This window comes from Ochotona princeps, chromosome 8 (assembly GCF_030435755.1).
Source record: "Ochotona princeps isolate mOchPri1 chromosome 8, mOchPri1.hap1, whole genome shotgun sequence".
Classification (NCBI taxonomy): domain Eukaryota; kingdom Metazoa; phylum Chordata; class Mammalia; order Lagomorpha; family Ochotonidae; genus Ochotona; species Ochotona princeps.
Window position 1 is genome coordinate 73,763,402 of NC_080839.1, and position 17,430 is coordinate 73,780,831.

Genomic DNA, 17,430 nt, shown 5'->3' on the forward strand with positions numbered 1-17,430 from the left:
TGCCAGTGGTACCCCATGAATCGCAGAAACATCTGTTTCAAGCTCTTAGAAATTTACTTGCCTGGACTAATAAATAGAACTTTGTTTCCATTTCTGCATTCTGAACTCTCTCATCTTGAGGAAGGCATTGCTTCTAAAGACTTTCCCCGGCTTTGCTTACTTGAGAGAAATTGTAATCAACAGAGAAAAAAACCATAGACACCATAAAGAGACACCGTAGGGGATTATAAAATTGAAGTAGGACACAAGCTGATTCTATGGCTTGGAGTTCAGGAATGTGCCATCCAGAGGCTCCTGGGAAGAGGGGGCAAGCTGAAAGATGTACTTAGGAACTAGCACATGTTCTGCAACCCAGGCGTGAGGTGTGCACACTGTAGTCCAGGAATCTTGGCATTGTTCTTGCTTCCCTCCCAGTCTCCTGTCTCCCATCTTACTGGGAGTCTTTCCTCCAGGGCTTCCACATCTAAGAGCGCATTTAGATTTCTAGATGCAGGGAGAATCACTATGGGCTTCCCAACTGTAACTTCCTCTACTGGCAGATGGCTATTTAGAAACCCTTGCTGGGACTTTGCCTGGAGAGGTCCCGATATTTCTGTTACTTAGACCAAATATCAAACTAGACTGTAAATTCTCTTGTTTTTCATACTGTTTGTGTGTTCTATTTTTCTGCCTACCTGCCTCAGAACACATTGAATTAATTAATTATTTGCTTCTAATGGTGAGTCCTGAAGAGTTTGAAGCTGGGATATAATGTGTCCAAAATTGTTTTTGAGAAAGGTCAGTGTTGGCTTCTGTAGAAATGGCCAGGAGAAGATGTGGAAGCTATTACAATACAGTAGAGGGTATGAAAGTTCACAGTGAGGACAAAAACTAGAGAAGAGATTGTCCAGAGATGGTGAAGGATCATGAAGAACCCAAGAAGGGCCAGATGCTTCTAGAGCTCCCTGGATTCCCATGGGCAGCAGAACCGGAGCGGGCAGCAGAGCGCCCTCTACTGACCTGTAATCTGACTGCAGCGTATCAATACCTGCTCAGATTTTTGTCAGGGAGTTTGTGGAACCAGGCCATGGTGACTGTCTTATCTGTCTGAGGCATGTGTTGCTCCCTAACTTCCCCACTGTTGTTCTTGAGGGCCCGCCATTCCCCTCTGAGGAGAGATGGTTGGTCGGCACTCCACCAGGAGCCTTCGTTCCCACAACCTCTGCAGCCTCCCATCAGGCTCCCGCCTGTTCCTTCCTCCAGCACGTCAGATGTTCTCTCTCACTGTGAAAAGCTGCACGTTAGAGAATGATGTAAGAGCCCCAGAATCCTGTGACATCAACAAGTTCCTTCACTCCTAGTCTCCCATCCGAAAGACAAGAATAAACAAGAAGAGTTAGTTTACATATACCTTAAATGAGAAAATGTGACTCAGAAGGTCAAGATGACTGCAGAGAGAGATACTGCACTCATTTCCTTTGGAGAAAAAAAGAGCATGAAGGAGATTAAGAGGATATTTTAGGAAAGAAGTGACTTGAGCCCTAATCAGCATAGAGATAGGAACCAAGGCCTTTGTAACTACCACTCTAGATGGCTACCTGGGAGGACTGCAGGTGGCCTGGGAAAGGGACATCTACAACTGTGTGATCCTTACGTTACTACAGATGTCAGCCCTAATCACAGGAGAATCTCACAGTCTTCACCAGGTTCAAGCACAGTCTAGACAGCTCCCAGGGTCCCAGTTTTCTCCAAGATAGGAACCAATTTGAATCCCTTTCCCCCAACCCCAAGACCCAGCCCCTAAAACGTCAGAACAGAGCTAGTGCCAAACTCCATTTTGTTTTATAGGAATTCAGCAATGCCTGTCACCATTAGAAATCCTCTTTTCCTCCTGCAAGCCAGGGCAGAAACCGGGAACCTCTGCATCCTGTGGTCGTCTTGATAAACCTGTGGGATGTGGGTGACGTACTGTCTGTGTTCTGAAACTTACGACAGGGACTGTTGGAGCCACATACCATAAGATCATCTGAGTTCACCCTGTGTGATCCACTGCTCCAGACCCATGCACAATCGCCAGCATAATCTGTATTACCCCCATGAGTCTTGGAAAAGATCCATTTCACATCTCCCAGTACTGGAACCTGGGGCTTTCGGTGTTACAAGCTCTAATGTTGCAACACCCACCCAACAGAACATAAAAAATTTGTATCCATATGGCACAGTTTCATGACCAAATATTTAACTCTTGCAGTTTTCAACAATACACAAAGTTGTGTGTCAGGACAAGAAAGCCCGCATCCACTTCAAAGTCATACCACTACCTTCTCAAACTTCTACAGGCTAGACAGTTGCCTTACTGCTGTGCACTGCTGACACTGAGGAAAGCTGAGAAAGTCAGAGGTTGCTTGTCTGACCTTACCTAGAACAAGCCAAAGCAACATCTCAGCTGCTTTTTGACCTACTGTCTGAACAACATAGTATGTATTTTCCAATGAAATTCTACTCTATAAAGAAGAAGCTGTTGGCCAGATATACAGATATCAGTGTAGAAACAGGAAACACACAAGAAACAAGGAGGCATGACACCTACAAAAGAGCACAATAGTTTTCCAGAAAGAGGCTCTGATTTTCTATGAAATATTTGAAATGCTGGAAAAAAATGTAATGTTTTGAAAGAATCTCAGAGACAATAAAAGAATGCAGAAAAACAACTTTAAAAATGAGGAAAATGTGAGAATGAAATAAGAACTCCAAGAAAAAGATAAAAGTAATTAAACATAGTCAGAAATTTTAGAGCTGAAAAGTTCAATTGTTGAAATAAAAATACAATTGAAATGTCAATAACAAAATATGCCATGAGGCAAAAAGAATCTGTACTGTTTTCTTCAAACTTTTATTTGAAAGGCAGAATTTATAGAGAAGGAGAGAAGCAGAGAGAGAGAGAGAGAGAGACAATAAATGAGATAATTTTTTATCTGCAAATTCACTAACCAAAAGGCAGCAAGGGCTGGAGCTGGATCAGTCTGAAACTAAGAGCCAGAAGCCTGTTTTCTGTGTCCCAAATGGGCTCAAGGACTTCTGCCATCCTCTGCTGCCTTCCCATGCTGTTAGCAGAGCGCTGGATCGGAAGTGGATCAGCCAGAAACTGAATCAGAGCCATGCGGGATGGCAGGTCTGCACACAGCGGTTTATGCCAGCCCTGACCATTAGAACCTGTGTTCTGAAGGACACGACTGTTGAAATAAGTCAGGAAAGCCAAAAAGCAGAGATAATTAAAATGATTTAAAAATGTCTAGGAGACATGTGAGATAGCATTAAGCAAACAAATATTCACATTGTCAAAATACCTGAAGGAAACGATAAAAGGTATTGACAGCTTATTTAATCAAATAGTCGTGGAAAACTCTGCAAATCTTCAAAGAAACAGGGACTTTAGAAACAGCATCAAAGGAAACCAAATGGGCTTGAAAAAGAGACCTTATCCCAGCCACATTTTAATCAAACTGCCAAAAATTAAGGGCAAGAAGAGGATCCTTAAGATATAAGGGGGAAACATCAAGTTACATGTAATAAGAAGTTTGCTGTTATTCCAATTTTTTATTATTAATGAGCTCTACAGATCAGAGAGTAGGTCTTAAAAAGAACAAAACAAAAAACTGTTATAATCAAGAATAGCATGTCCCACAAAGTTATCCTTCAGAAGTGAATGGGAAAGTATTTCACAGACAAGCAAAAACTCAGGGAGACTATCATCTCTAGGCCAGTTCTTGAAGGAAGTCCTGTGCTAGGAGTGAAAGAATCTTGACAGCTATCACAAAACTCTACAGTATAAAAATTCTGATTTGAACAGATACGCAGAAGAGAATCCAGCCTTATCCTGACAGAGCGTAACCAAAATACACAGAATCGGAGAAGGAGGAGGAAATAATGATAAAAAATTGACAAGCATGAGCTCTTATCTGTCAATGTCAACCTTGAATGTGAATCTTAAATTCCCCACTCAAAAGATATAGGTTTCAAAATGAAACAAAACAGGATCCAAGCAGGCATATGACCTAGCTACCTACAAGAACCTCCACAGGTATATGTTCATATAAGTTGAAAGTGTAGGGCTGGAAAAAATATTCCATGCAAATAGAAACTGAAAGCAAACATGAGTAACTATATTCACATAAAATAAAAATGGTTTTAACAAGTGAAAACTTCCTGTATTGATAATAAGATTGATTCAGAAAGAAGGCATAATAATCACAAATATATTTATTAAACATGAAACAGCCAGTTGTACAAAGCAGATGTTGTAAGACCTGAAGGAAGAGATAGAATCCAACACATTAACTGGGGGACACAAAAGCCTACTTTGCACCCTCTATTGCTTTCCCAGGCTACAAGCAGGGAGCTGAATAGAAACTGGAGCAGTTGGGATATGATACAGCACCCATATGGGATGCTGGCACATGCAAATAAGGATTTAGCAACTAGGCCATTGTGCTGGGTCCTAAAATCAATCATTTATGATCAAGATATATTGAACAGTTTCCCTGGGAGTCTATCTTTTATTTGGGAGTAGAGATGCATATTGTACTGTATCTTCACTTCTTAAAATGCTAGTCTTCCCTTTTATCTTGACAACAGGATGTTGGGTTTTCTACTATTATGTGTATCTACAATGTCATAATACACTTAAAGTGATGGGCTGGCGAATGTTGCTGAAGGACTATACTATTTTACAAATATAGGGCAACTCAGTGGGAGAAAGGGCAAATGGGGAGGGTGGAAGGGGAAATCCCTGAGCCAGTGCAATTGTATCATGAAAAATAAAACCTTAAAAAATCAATTTCTGATAAACACAAATGCAGAGTTTTTCAACAACAACCAACAATACAGATACAATACTAGTTAAGACATTATACCTCATGATATTGACTGAGAGATACAAAGATGGGTCAACACTCGTAAATCAACGGACAAAATAAGGAATGGAAATGTATGATGCACCAAAAACATGTGACAAAATTCAACATCCCCTCATGATAGAACTCTGAACAAATTAGTTATGTAAGAAATATAACTCAAAATTATAAAACCTATAGGAGAACAGGGGTCACTTGGATAATGAGTACCAAATAAAATTCAAATTGAAAGAACAAGTTCCTTCTGTTACACAGCACAGCAGGAAAGCTTTGTAAGTTCATGAGAACTTACAAAGTATGTATTTTACAAAGAAGTAGAACAGACAGGTTCTAACTATCTGAATATTATTTTAAATAATGAAAGTCAAACGAGGGAAAGGGTTACCTTATTTTTGTCACAGTGTACATTATACACAGTAATGAAAATGACACACTGCAGTCAATAAATATAATTACTGTTAACAAAAATTTAAAAAAAGGAAACATATGGAAAATTAAGTTGTTCCCTGCTTATGACATATGCTAATGGTAAATTTATCTGTCTGTAATATTTGGACATTTGAAATAATGGTCTTTCACTTTCCCTGGTGTCTTTTTAAAAAATTAATTATTTTTTTATTCCATGATAAAAATCCTTGTGCTCTGGGAATTTCCGTTTCCCCCTCCCCAAAACCCTTTCCCCCACTGATTTCCCTCAAGTCATTACCCTGGTATAGTCCTTCACAATCAGTCATAAGTCCATTATTCGCTCGTTAAGTGTGTCCTGATATTGTAGGCATGGACAATGGCAGAAAGTCCAATATTCTATTGTCAAGACATATTGAATAGTTTCATTGGAGGTCTATCTTTGATCTGGAAGTAGAGATGCATACAGCATTGTATCCTCACATCTGTATGTGATAGTCTCCACCACACAGTTACTACACAACTCCCTAAATGAAAAGCCATAAAACAAAATCAACCACAGAGAGGAAAATAGGAAATTTAAAACAACATGAGGTTAAACAACATGCTACTGATTGACTGGTGTATTGTTGAGGAAATGAAAACAAAATCAAAGACCTTCCCGAAGCAAATGGTGCTATCATGTGACCAATGAGTCAGTGAGGAAATTAATAAGAAAAACAAAAAGCTTATTTTTGAATGAATGAAAACAAAAACAAAAATATCAAACCTCCTAAGATATAGCAAAAATATTGTTGAAAGGGATATTGATGTCATATTTTGCATGAAGGTTGCCTTATATCAGAGAGAGCATATGGTATTTGTTCTTTTGGGATTGATTTGTTTCACCAAGCGTGATCATCTCTAAGGTTGCAAATGGTAGAATTTCATTCTTTTTAATTGCTGAGTAGTATTTCATGCAGTAGATGTACCACCGTTTTTTATTGACCCTGCTCTTGATGGGCATCTAGGTGTTTCTATGTCTCTGCTAATGTAGATTGTGCTGCTGTAAATATAGGATTACAGATCCCTTTTTCATTTACAGATTTAATTTCCTTTGGATATACTCCCAGAATATACTCACTCTCAATACTGACTTCCGTAATGGTTGTACTAGCTTACACTCCTACCAACATTAAAGGAGGGTGCCTGTCTTGACACATCCATGCCAGCAGGTGTTGTTAGTAGAGTTCTGAATGTAGGCCAATTTTCACTGGAGTTAGGTGAAAAATCAATGTTGTTTTCATTTGTATTTTCTTGACAGCTAGGGAGCCTGAGCATTTTTTCATATGTCTACTAGCCATTTGTTCTTTTGAAAACTACCTGCTTGCTTCTCTTTCCCATTTCTTCACGGAGTTGTTTGTTTTGCTGTTGCTGAATTTCTGAAGCTCTCTGTAAATTCTGGATATTAGTCCCCTATCAGTTGTGTAGTGTGCAAAGATCTTCTCTCATTCCATTGGTTGCTTCTTCACTTTCTCGATCATTTCCTTTGCTGTACGGAAGCTTTTTGTTTGATATAGTCTCATTTGTTTATTTTGGCTTTGACTGCCTGTCCTTTTGGTGACAGTCCCTGTATGTTGGGGAGTGCTGCCTATGTTTTCCTCCAAAGTTCGATGATTTCTGAAGTAGATGTATGACCTTGATCCATTTAGAGCTGATTTTTGTATAAGGTGACAGGTGGGGAGGGGGGAGTCTTGCTTCTTGCTTTTTCAATCTGTTATCCAATTGTCCCAGTAACATTTGTTGAAGAGACCAGACATTTCCTCTGGATTATTTTCTGCACTCTTGCCAAAGATTAATTGGCTGTACATGTGTGGGCTCCCATCTGGGATTTCTATTCTGTTCAATTGATCTCTGTTTCTGTACTGGCACTAGAATGTTTTGATGACCACTGCTCTGTAGTATGTCTTGAGATCTGGAATTGCAATTCCTCCTGCTTGATTTTTATCATTCGGGATAGTTTTGGCTATTCATGGTCTCTTGTCTTTCTAGATGATGAACTTCTGCATTTTATTTTCTGTTTCTGAGAAGAATATTGTTGGGATTTTGATTGGGATAATGTTGAATCTGTATATTATTTTTGGTAATATGGACATTTGATATTGTTGATCCTGTTGATCAAGGAGCATGGTAGGTTTCTTCATCTCTTAATGTCTTATTCTATTCCTTTAAAAATATTTTGTGATTCCACATCTTTGGTTAGGTTAATTCCAAGGTATTTAACATTCTTTTCCACTATTTTAAGGGAGACTCTACTTGCAATGTTTTTCTGATCATAGAGTTATTTGTGTGTACAATTGTCATCAATTTATGTTGAATAATTTTGTATCCTGCTACCCTGCCAAATTCTATTATGAGTTCCAATAGTTTATTGATTGAATCTTTTGGTTCTCTTATGTAGAGAATCATGTCATCTTGCAAACAGAGATAACTTCAAATGCTCAGTTCTAATTTGAATCCCTTTAATTTGTTGCTCTTGCCTAATAGTTCTGTCAAGGACTTCCAATACTACATTGGATAGTAGTGGTGAAAGTGGATATCCTTCCAGATCTTAGTGGAAAAGCTTGCAGTCTTTCCCCATAAGTATGATGCTGGCACTAAGTTTTTTCTATATTACTTTGCTTGTGTTATACAGTGTTCCTTCTATGGCTATCTTGCTTTAAGATTTAAGCATGAAGTGGTGTTGGATTTTGTCAAATGCCTTCTCTGCATCAATAGAGATGATCATATGGTTTTTGTTTTTGAACCTGTTGATGCGGTGAATCACATTTATTGATTTTCAATGTTAAACCATCCCTGTATGCCAGGGATAAATTCCACCTGGGCTGGGTAAATGATGTGCCTGATGTACTGTTGGATCCTGTTGCCTAGTATTTTGTTGAGGATTTGCATCTATGTTCATCAGGGATATTGGTCTGTAGTTCTCTCTTTTTTTTTTCCTGTTGCATCTCTGTTGGCTCTGGTATTAAAGTGATACTGGTTTCATGCTAAGAGTTTGGAAGGATTGCCTCCCTTTCTATTGTGTGGAATATCTTGTGGAGGATTAGGGTAAATTCTTGAAACATTTGGTAGAATTCTGCACTGAAGCCATCTGGTCCAGGGCTTTTATTAGTTGTGAGGGATTTAATTACTGATTCAATCTCAGTCCTTGTTATAGGTCTATTTAGATTATTAATTGCTACGTGATTCAGTTTTAGTAGATTGTATGTGTCCAAAAATTTATTCGTTTCTTCTAGGTGTTTTGATTTGTTGGTGTATAGTTGCTTGTAATAGTTTCTAGTAGTTCTATGTATGTCTGAGGTATTTGTTGTTTTATTTCCTTGTCTGATCTATTTATTCATGTATTTCCCTCCCTTTTTGAGTAGTTGGGCTAGTGGGGTGTCTGTTTTGTTCATTTATTCTCAAATAACCAACTGTTTGATTCATTGATCTTGTGCATTGTTCTTTGGTCTTTATTTGGTCTCTTTTCTCTTATTTAGGTTATTTCTTTTTTCTTTCTAATCTTGAGGTTGCTTTGCTATTGTTTTTCTAGCTGCTTGAAATGTATGTTTAGTTCATTTCCTGGCTGCTCTTCTAATTTCTTAACATTGATTGAGATGAACTCTTGTCTTAGCACAGCCTTGATCATGACCCATAAGGTTTTTTATTATGTTGTATTGATGCCTTCATTTGTTTCAAGCAATTTTTTTACTTCTTCTTTTATTTCTTCTCTAACTCATTGTTCACTTAGCAGCATATTATTCAGGCTCCAGGTATTTAATTATCTTCTACAATGTTTTGAACTGTTGGTGTCCAGTTTCACTCGATGATGGTCTGAGAAGTTTAATGTTTTTCATGTTGAAGTCTATGTTATCTGATATAAGAATGGCTACAGTAGCTCATTTTTCCTTTCATTAGCCTGGGGTATCCTTTTCTATCCTTTCACTTGTTTCTACCTATGGGTTCATTGGTGAGATGTGTTTTTTTAGGTAACAGGTAGATGGGTTTTGCTTTGGATCCAGTCTGTTAATCTCTGATGATTGATGAGAGTTTTGAGTCATTTGCATTCAAGGTTAATATGGATAGGTAGTGATTCCTTTCATTGTAGCAATGGGTTGTTCATTGATTTATTCTCCTGTTGTACTTTTTTTTAAGATTTATTTTTTAATGGAATGTCAGATATACAGAGAGGAGGAGAGATAGAGGAAGATCTTCCATCTGTTGATTCACTCCCCAAGTGACCACAACAGCCAGAGCTGAGCTGATCTGAAGCCAGGAGCCTCTTCAGTCTCACATGGGTGCAGGGTCCCAAGGCCTTGGGCCATCCTTGGCTGCTTTCCCAGGCCACAAGCAGGGAGCTGGATGGGAAGTGGGACAGCAGGGATAAGAACCTGCACCCATATGAGATCCTGGTGCATGCAAGGCAAGGACTTCTGCCATTGTGCTACTGTGTCAGGCCCCTTCTGTTCACCTTTTAATGGGATAGTTTCCACATTTGCCTTTGGTTTTGGTATGTGCTATTCTTTTTCTCTGTCAAGAGAACATCTCTTAGCATCATTTGTAGAGGAGATCTGGATAAAGCAAATTCTTTGACATTTACTGTGGAAGAATTTTCTTTCATTTTCAAAGACAAATGAAAGTTATGCTGGGTAAGTTATTCTGGGTTGAAAAATTTTCCCCTTTAAAATATGGAATATGTTGCTCCATTCTCTTCTGGCCTATAATATTTCCTCTGAGAGGTCATCTGTAAGTCTAATTGGGGCTCCTCTAAATGTTAATTGACTTTTTCACATGCATATTTAAGGATCTTTTTCTTATGTTCAACTGAAGAGAGCTTGATTATCATGTGTCATGGCGATGATCACTTTTGGTCAACTCTATTGGGAGTTCTGTGTCCCTCCTGCATATTGTTTCCCAATTCTTCATATTGGAGAAGCTTTCATTTAATATTTCATTGAACACATTTTTAAACCCTGCTTCTCTTTCTGCACCCTTTAGAACTCTTATAGCTCTTATATTCGGTGTTTTAATAGTGACCCTTAATTCTTGAATACTTTTTTCGGCTTGAGTCAGATTCATTTCCAGCTTTTTAATTTTTCCATTGTAGCAAGAAATAGCTTCCATTTCTAAGATTCTTTCTTTTGCTTCACTCATTCTATTATTGGGACTTTTCACTGAATTTGTAATTTGCTCCCTTGTGTTCTTAATTTCTAACATATCAAGTTTTCATTTGATTTATTGCTGCTATTTCCTGTAAAATATATTCCTTAAATTCTTTGAACTCCTGTATATGCTTCTCATTGTTGATAAGAGTTTTTAAAAATTCTTTATTGTCCATTTTCTTAACGTCTTCCTCAGTTAACCCTGAGGATGGCAAAGGTTTTTGCTCCTTTGCAGGGGCGCATCAATACTATGCACTGTGCCTCTGTCTCTTCTTTTGCTCTTGGTCATTGCTATTCTACTTAGCAGATTCTTCTCCTTAGGGCTGGTTTCTAAGCTATGTTGCCTACTCTTCTACAGGTGGATTTGATTGATTGCATTTGGTACGTGATTCTATTTGCAGTCACTTGTGCCACTTCCTGCAGCAAGTTTCAGTCCCAGACTCCTGTGCTGGGGTTCTATCACAGTCTCCTGACTCGCACTCTCCATCCGCTGTGATTCCATGCTGTGCTTGCACCCTGACCTGAACAGCCTTCCTCCCACTCCCAGCTCCAGAAATGCCTGGGACTAGGGAGATCTCAGCTGTCCTAAACCACTGGGTGCTGGTCTTGCCAGAATCTGCTGGCCTTTTAGGTCTGAGGGCCATCCAGACCTATTTTGGTTGAATCTGTAGAATAATAAGTCAGTACTGATTTCCCTGTTGGAGCAATGTGATTCTCTCAGCCAGAATTGATTTCACTCCTGGCTTAGTGCAAGTGCAGCTCACTGTTGTCACTCTGTTCCTGAAACCTTTTTTCACAGTGCAAAAAATGGTGCCCAATGTGGCACTGGTAGGGTTTGGGCCATGAAATCCACCGTAATCCTGCACCACTGTTCGGGATCTGCTGCTCTGTCTGTGCTTATGGTCAGATCAAACAACTCAGCAGGACAGGCAGTTCTTTGCCTTGGTTCACCTCTTGATATTCCTAGTGAACCCCCTTTCCCACCTGGTCATTGGTAGCACTCTGATCACTGATCATGAACAGCTACCTGCTGCTAGGGCATCTGGTCACTGCAATACTGCTCCATTGTCTTTGCTGCTTCCCATGTCCGTGGGTCTCCAGGTGCCCCCTGCCATTGGCCTGTCCTCTCTTATTGTCTGAAATCTGTCCTCTCTGCTTCACCTTAACTAATTATTCTTTGTCGGTTTAAACCTGTCCTCACACTGCACTGCCATCTTGCCACCTCCTCCTTGGTGTCCTTAAAACCAGTTTCAAAGCAAGTTTATGTTCTCTCGTGTGTGTCTGTTTTGAACAGTTGATTTAGCCATTCTCTTCTCTTTGATGGTCACTTTTGTATCCCTACCTCTATAGACCCAATCTGAAAGAGTATTTGCTATACAGGCAAATGGACAATGGAAATGAGATAATATGTTAAAAATATGTGACTGAGTGTGTATGCATGTGAATCTTAGTGTGGAACTCTGCACGTTGTGAGGGCATGTGCAGATGAGAGTATAAGTGTTTCTGAGCAGTTGTTACCTGTAGGAGGGAGGGTGTGTGTGTAGAGTGAATGTGTGTGTGTGTGTAAGAGGATGTGTGTACTGTAAGAGTGAAAGTGAGTGGGTATACAAGAGGGGAATTGTGCAGTGTGTGAGTGAATGATTATGTGTTTACAGGAGAGCAGATACGTGCGGTATGTGAGTGGATATGGGTAGGTGTGCACAAGAGAGTATGGATGTGCATAGTGTGTGAGTGGGTGGCTGGGGTGTGCAAGGTGTGAGTGGGTGTGTGTGGGTGCATGCGGGAGGGTGGGAATGTACTCTGTGCATGAGTGTAAGGGTGTGTGTGTGTAGATGTGTGTAGGCAACTGGGAATGTGTGCAGGGTGTGAGTGAACGTGAGAGTGTACAGGAGGGTGGGGATGTGCACAGTGTGTGGGTGTGTGCAGGCAACTGGGGGTGTGTGCAGTGTGTGAGTGGATATGAGTAGGTGTGGCAGGAGGGTGGGGATGTGTTTAGTGTGGGGTTGGGGTACAGCCGGAAGGATGGGAAGTCCATGAAGCACAGATAAAGCAGTGTGGAGCTGAGCGAGTGGAATCTTTCAAGATGACAAATATAAGACACCCTGAAAATACCTGCTGCATAGGAGCTGATGCAGAAGATATCCTCTGGTAAGACAGAGAGGGCACTTGGCAGAATTCCCGAATCCTGCTACCTACATTGATTCAAGAATTGGCCTTGTATCTGAATCTAAAACTTCATACTCCCTCTGGAATGTCCTCCAGTGATTGCTGTTTGAAAATCACCATCCAGTTTTGACACCAACTCTCTTTCAGAGGTTTTTTTATGGGCCTGGCCAGCAACTACCTTCTGTCTCTGCCAAATCATTGTGCAACACTTGCATTTTCTTTTCATCTTCCACCGCTTCTAGTTTATTCCCTTAGGAATGTGATCTCAACAAAGTCTCTTGGTTTTAGTTTTTAGATAATGGTCTGTAATCATATATTTACAGCGGCACAATTTATAGTAGCAAAGTCATGTAAACAACCCAGATGCTTGTCAAAAGAGGAATGAATATAGAAGTTGTGGTATATCTATTTGATGGAGCACTACTCAGCCATTAAAAAGAATGAAAGTCTACCATTTGCAATAAAATGGTCCCAACTAAAGACCATTATGCTCAGAGAAATAAGCCAATATATCCTCTCTGATATAAAGCAATCTTCATGCAAAATATCAGATCAATAGATACATAGATGAACATGTATATACATATATTCATCTAGAGAAACTTTAAAAGGAGACTGGCATGCTGAAGTGGGAAACCACATTGCAGTATGTATCTCTACTCTTGAATAGAAAATGGATTCCCATTAACTGTTAAATATCACTTGACAATAGGGTGCTGGACTCTACCATGATCTATATCTACATTTAAATATAGTGAAGAATGATGGAGTTGTGACTGTTAGTGAAGGACTATGTTATTGTAATAATATAGGGGAAATCAGGTTGGCATGGGTTAAGTGGGGAGGGTGAACGGGGAAATCCCCGAGCCTATGGAACTGTATCATGAAAAATAACAATAAAAAATAATAAGAATATGGTAAAATGATGTCATACTGTCCTCTCATCCTGATGGTCTAGGGTTGTGTTACAATCTCTACCCTTTATAGGGTTGCCATGAGGTCTCAGGATTGTTTTAAACCTCAACTTCAGCTATGGGCTTTGGTTTGCCCAACCCAAATCAGAAGAATATTACTCTAACACAGAAATTGATGTGCCCTAAATTAATCCCTAAGTTCATGGCTATCTCTTAACCACAGGAAATGGTTACACAATGGCCACATGGTCCATTTCAGACCATTCCCATGTATTGGGAATTTTGAGAAGTTGCTTGCCATCTTCTCTTATTCTGTAGAAAACAGCACATTAATTTTGCCTCTGTGAATTTGAAAATGAATTCAGCACATAGAGCAGACAGTTGAGTGACTAGTTAAAAGAGACTCCAAGAAACTAGAGTCAGACAGATAGGAAGCTTACTCTACCTCTGGCCCTCCCATTATGTGAATCAAATAATTCAATATTTAAAGAAAAGATCTAAAAATATACATATGTGTTATTTACCATATAAAGCTAACTGATAGAGTGGGAGATTGTAAACTTGTGTGGCAGGGGCTGTGGAGGAGTGAAGTCAAAGAAAGCTTCTAAGAAAGAGTGTCAGGCATAGTGTATTTAGAGCAACTCTCAGGGATTTTAGTGGTCTGGGTAGCTCCAATCGTTCCAGTAGAAACAACTTACGCACTGAATATTGATCTTGAAAATCTAATGTTTTCATGATGTGTACATACTTAGTGTTCAGCGTAGTATCTGTCACACATTTTTTGAGTGGATAAAGCAATCAACACATGAGTGAATGAATGTGTCCAGGTCAGGCAGGTCCGCAAACACAAGAAAAGGAAGTGTTGCAGCTGTTAATTCCAAAGTTAAGACAAAAGAGGCCAGAGATGACTCTTTGGAGTTGGGATTACTTACACTCCATGAAGACTGACAGTTCCCTCAGATTGCCCAGGCCTTAGTGCCAGGGGAACTTTGGATCAAGAAATCCCAGTGTAATTATGGCATCAACTGCATTCATCAGTGCCAGCTAGGCCTCTTGAGAGCACTGGCATCAATCTTTATCATTTTGCTTTTATTTCTTCACTAACTGCAAGTACAGAAATCAACTGGGGATAGCCTAGCATTTAACACGTGCTTATCTCTTTCACATGCTTATCTTTGATTTCATTGAAATCAGAGAGCTCAATTAAGTCATCCAGTCAGCAAAATAAAATCCATTGATTCCTGGAGAGAGGATTTGAGCTTCTATACTTTCCTTCAGCAACCTCCAGGATCTCCATTAACTTTTCCCTTTTGTCCCTGTGTCTGAGGTCTGTGCCTTTTACTGGTGCTTCGTATGCAGCGCAGGGACCCACTCACACCTCAGCACACATGCAAACCCCAATTTCTCTTCAGCTGCATTCCTTTGAAGTGTGTGCCTCACTTTCCTCTGCATTTCCACCAAAATCCATAGAAACAATGTGGCATTGACTGCGATATTGTCTTCTGTTTGCTTCTGTCACCACCATATCCCAAAGGGCCCTCACTGGGGGCAGGGGTGGGGGGGGATGGTGACCTTCTTGCTTCCAGGTTTATCGGGCACTAAAATTGCTAATGACATTGAGATGACAGGGCAATGATCAGTTCCAGCACATTTGCTTCAAAGCAGCTTGGGAGTGGGCACTGGAATGATATGTATAATATATTCTCTTAGACCTGGGCTGAAAGATGTTCTAACACATTTGCTCATTTCCAGACAGTGAAAATGTGGTCAGGTGAGACAAAGTAACTGCCCTAGTTCATGTGGCATGGGTTTGGACTTGGAGTCAGGGCCCTTGGCTTACCATCCATAGAGGACACACTGTACACTGTACACCGTTCTAAGTATTTTGCAGCTATACCCCTCACAACAATGGTCAATAGCAGGTGCTACAGCTTACGTGCATGTTTTACAAACGTGGAAGTTGATGTGGCTACAGGGAAATTATAAACTTACCTAAAGCTAAGATCTAGAAATAGCAGAGGAGAGATCTGACTCCTGAACCTGGTGACTATACTACAGTGCCACACACACTTTATCGCCTTACTTTGACCGCTTTCTCCAGACTTGTCCAGTCATACTGTGTGATGCCATAGGTGGTTGGAAGTGATCCAAGACACTGATATCCAGGAACATCTGGGAGAGCTTGAGGCAACTGTAGTTTCTGTAATAACTCCCTTTTTTTGGACTGGTTGGAAGCTGCCTTGAAACTTTGTTGCTGTGAACTACACAAAGGGAATCTCTTATTATTAACATGTATTGTTAATGTAGTATGGATAGTAAGATAAGCACCCTGCAAATAGTTGATGATAAATTCAGGCAAGTTCAAACAATATGTTGTAATATTTTGAGTAATCCTCTCAAAACTTGTATCATAGTCATAAAGGTTTTAACAACTGTGGGATAAAAACATTCCCATATTAGAAAGTGGGAAAGGTTGAGAAGGTGGGGAGAGGTTCTGAAAGTGTTCGTTACAGAGGAATTAATGTTGAGTTTGTTTCTACACAACTACTCTTTGCTTAATTTCCCCTTAGGTTAAAGCTATTTTTATGTAATATACCTAAACATTCCCTTGAAGTCAAATTCACAATTAATTATGTGGAATTCCAGTGTAAAATGAATGTAAAACCTAATAACTATATACAGAAAAGAGATCATTTCATTTACCAATTCTATAACTTAATGTTAGCTGTTTTCCCCAAAGACAAAAATTTTAATAAAGACATTACTAAAAGTATAGATTGCTGCAAATTAATATAATGCAGAGTCACCTTAATTTACCAACACTCTGCTATTTACAGTGGTAACACATTTAATAATAGCTAAGCTTTCAGTGATGTCAAACACAGCTATGTTGCATGGGAACTCCTAAAACATTCTATCTAGTATCTGAAAATGAGGTTGTGTCTTCAAAAGGAGTATTTTCAATGTCCCATGAAATCAATAAATGAATTTTTCTATGAGTCCTTTCACGAGCTGGCAGACTGTGGATGCACAACTCAAAATCTTCTCTAGGGAAATGTCTATTACCTATATGCTCAGAATTTTTATTGTTGTACACTAAGAAAATCATTCAAATAAACCTAAGCAATATTCAGCAGAGGAAGGAAGAAAGTTCATAGAGTGTGAAGAGGAAGAAAGGGGCTCTATACAAACCTCATGTCCTGGCTTGGGTGTCTCTAGAATGTTCCAGTCCATCAAAACTTTGCATCTTTTAGAAGACCTTCTAATGCCTCGTTTTTTTTTTTTTTTGTTTTTTTTGTTTTTTTTTTTATTATTTAACTTCATTAACTACATTGTATTATGTGACACAGTTACATAGATACTTGGGTTCTCCCACCCCTCCCCAAACCCTCCCACCATGGTGGATTCCTCCACCTTGTTGCATAACCACAGCTCAAGTTCAGTTGAGATTCCCCCACTGCAAGCATACACCAAACATAGAGTCCAGCATCTTATTGTCCAGTCAAGTTCAACGTCTTCTCATTTACTTTCAACATGTTGGTTACTCATTACTATGTCAATTAATTCCATAATGATGTAAATTTTTGCTGATGGTATGATGGAGCTTTCAATTGACTGGGATAATACTCTGCTAGCTCTGTCTTCAGACCAGAGAGGGTATACCTAATGCCTCGTTTATAAGGATAATTCTTTGTGTGTTTAGCGAGGGAACACAGTCCTGGGGTGGGGGGTTGTAGGGCTGTAGCTCAGTCTGATTATGGATAGATGTATTCATTTCCTGTGGCTGCTTATGAATTCTGAAACTAGAAGTTCAAAATGAGTTTCACTAGGATGAAACCTAGGTGTCACTAAGGCTGGGTTCGTTTATGGAGA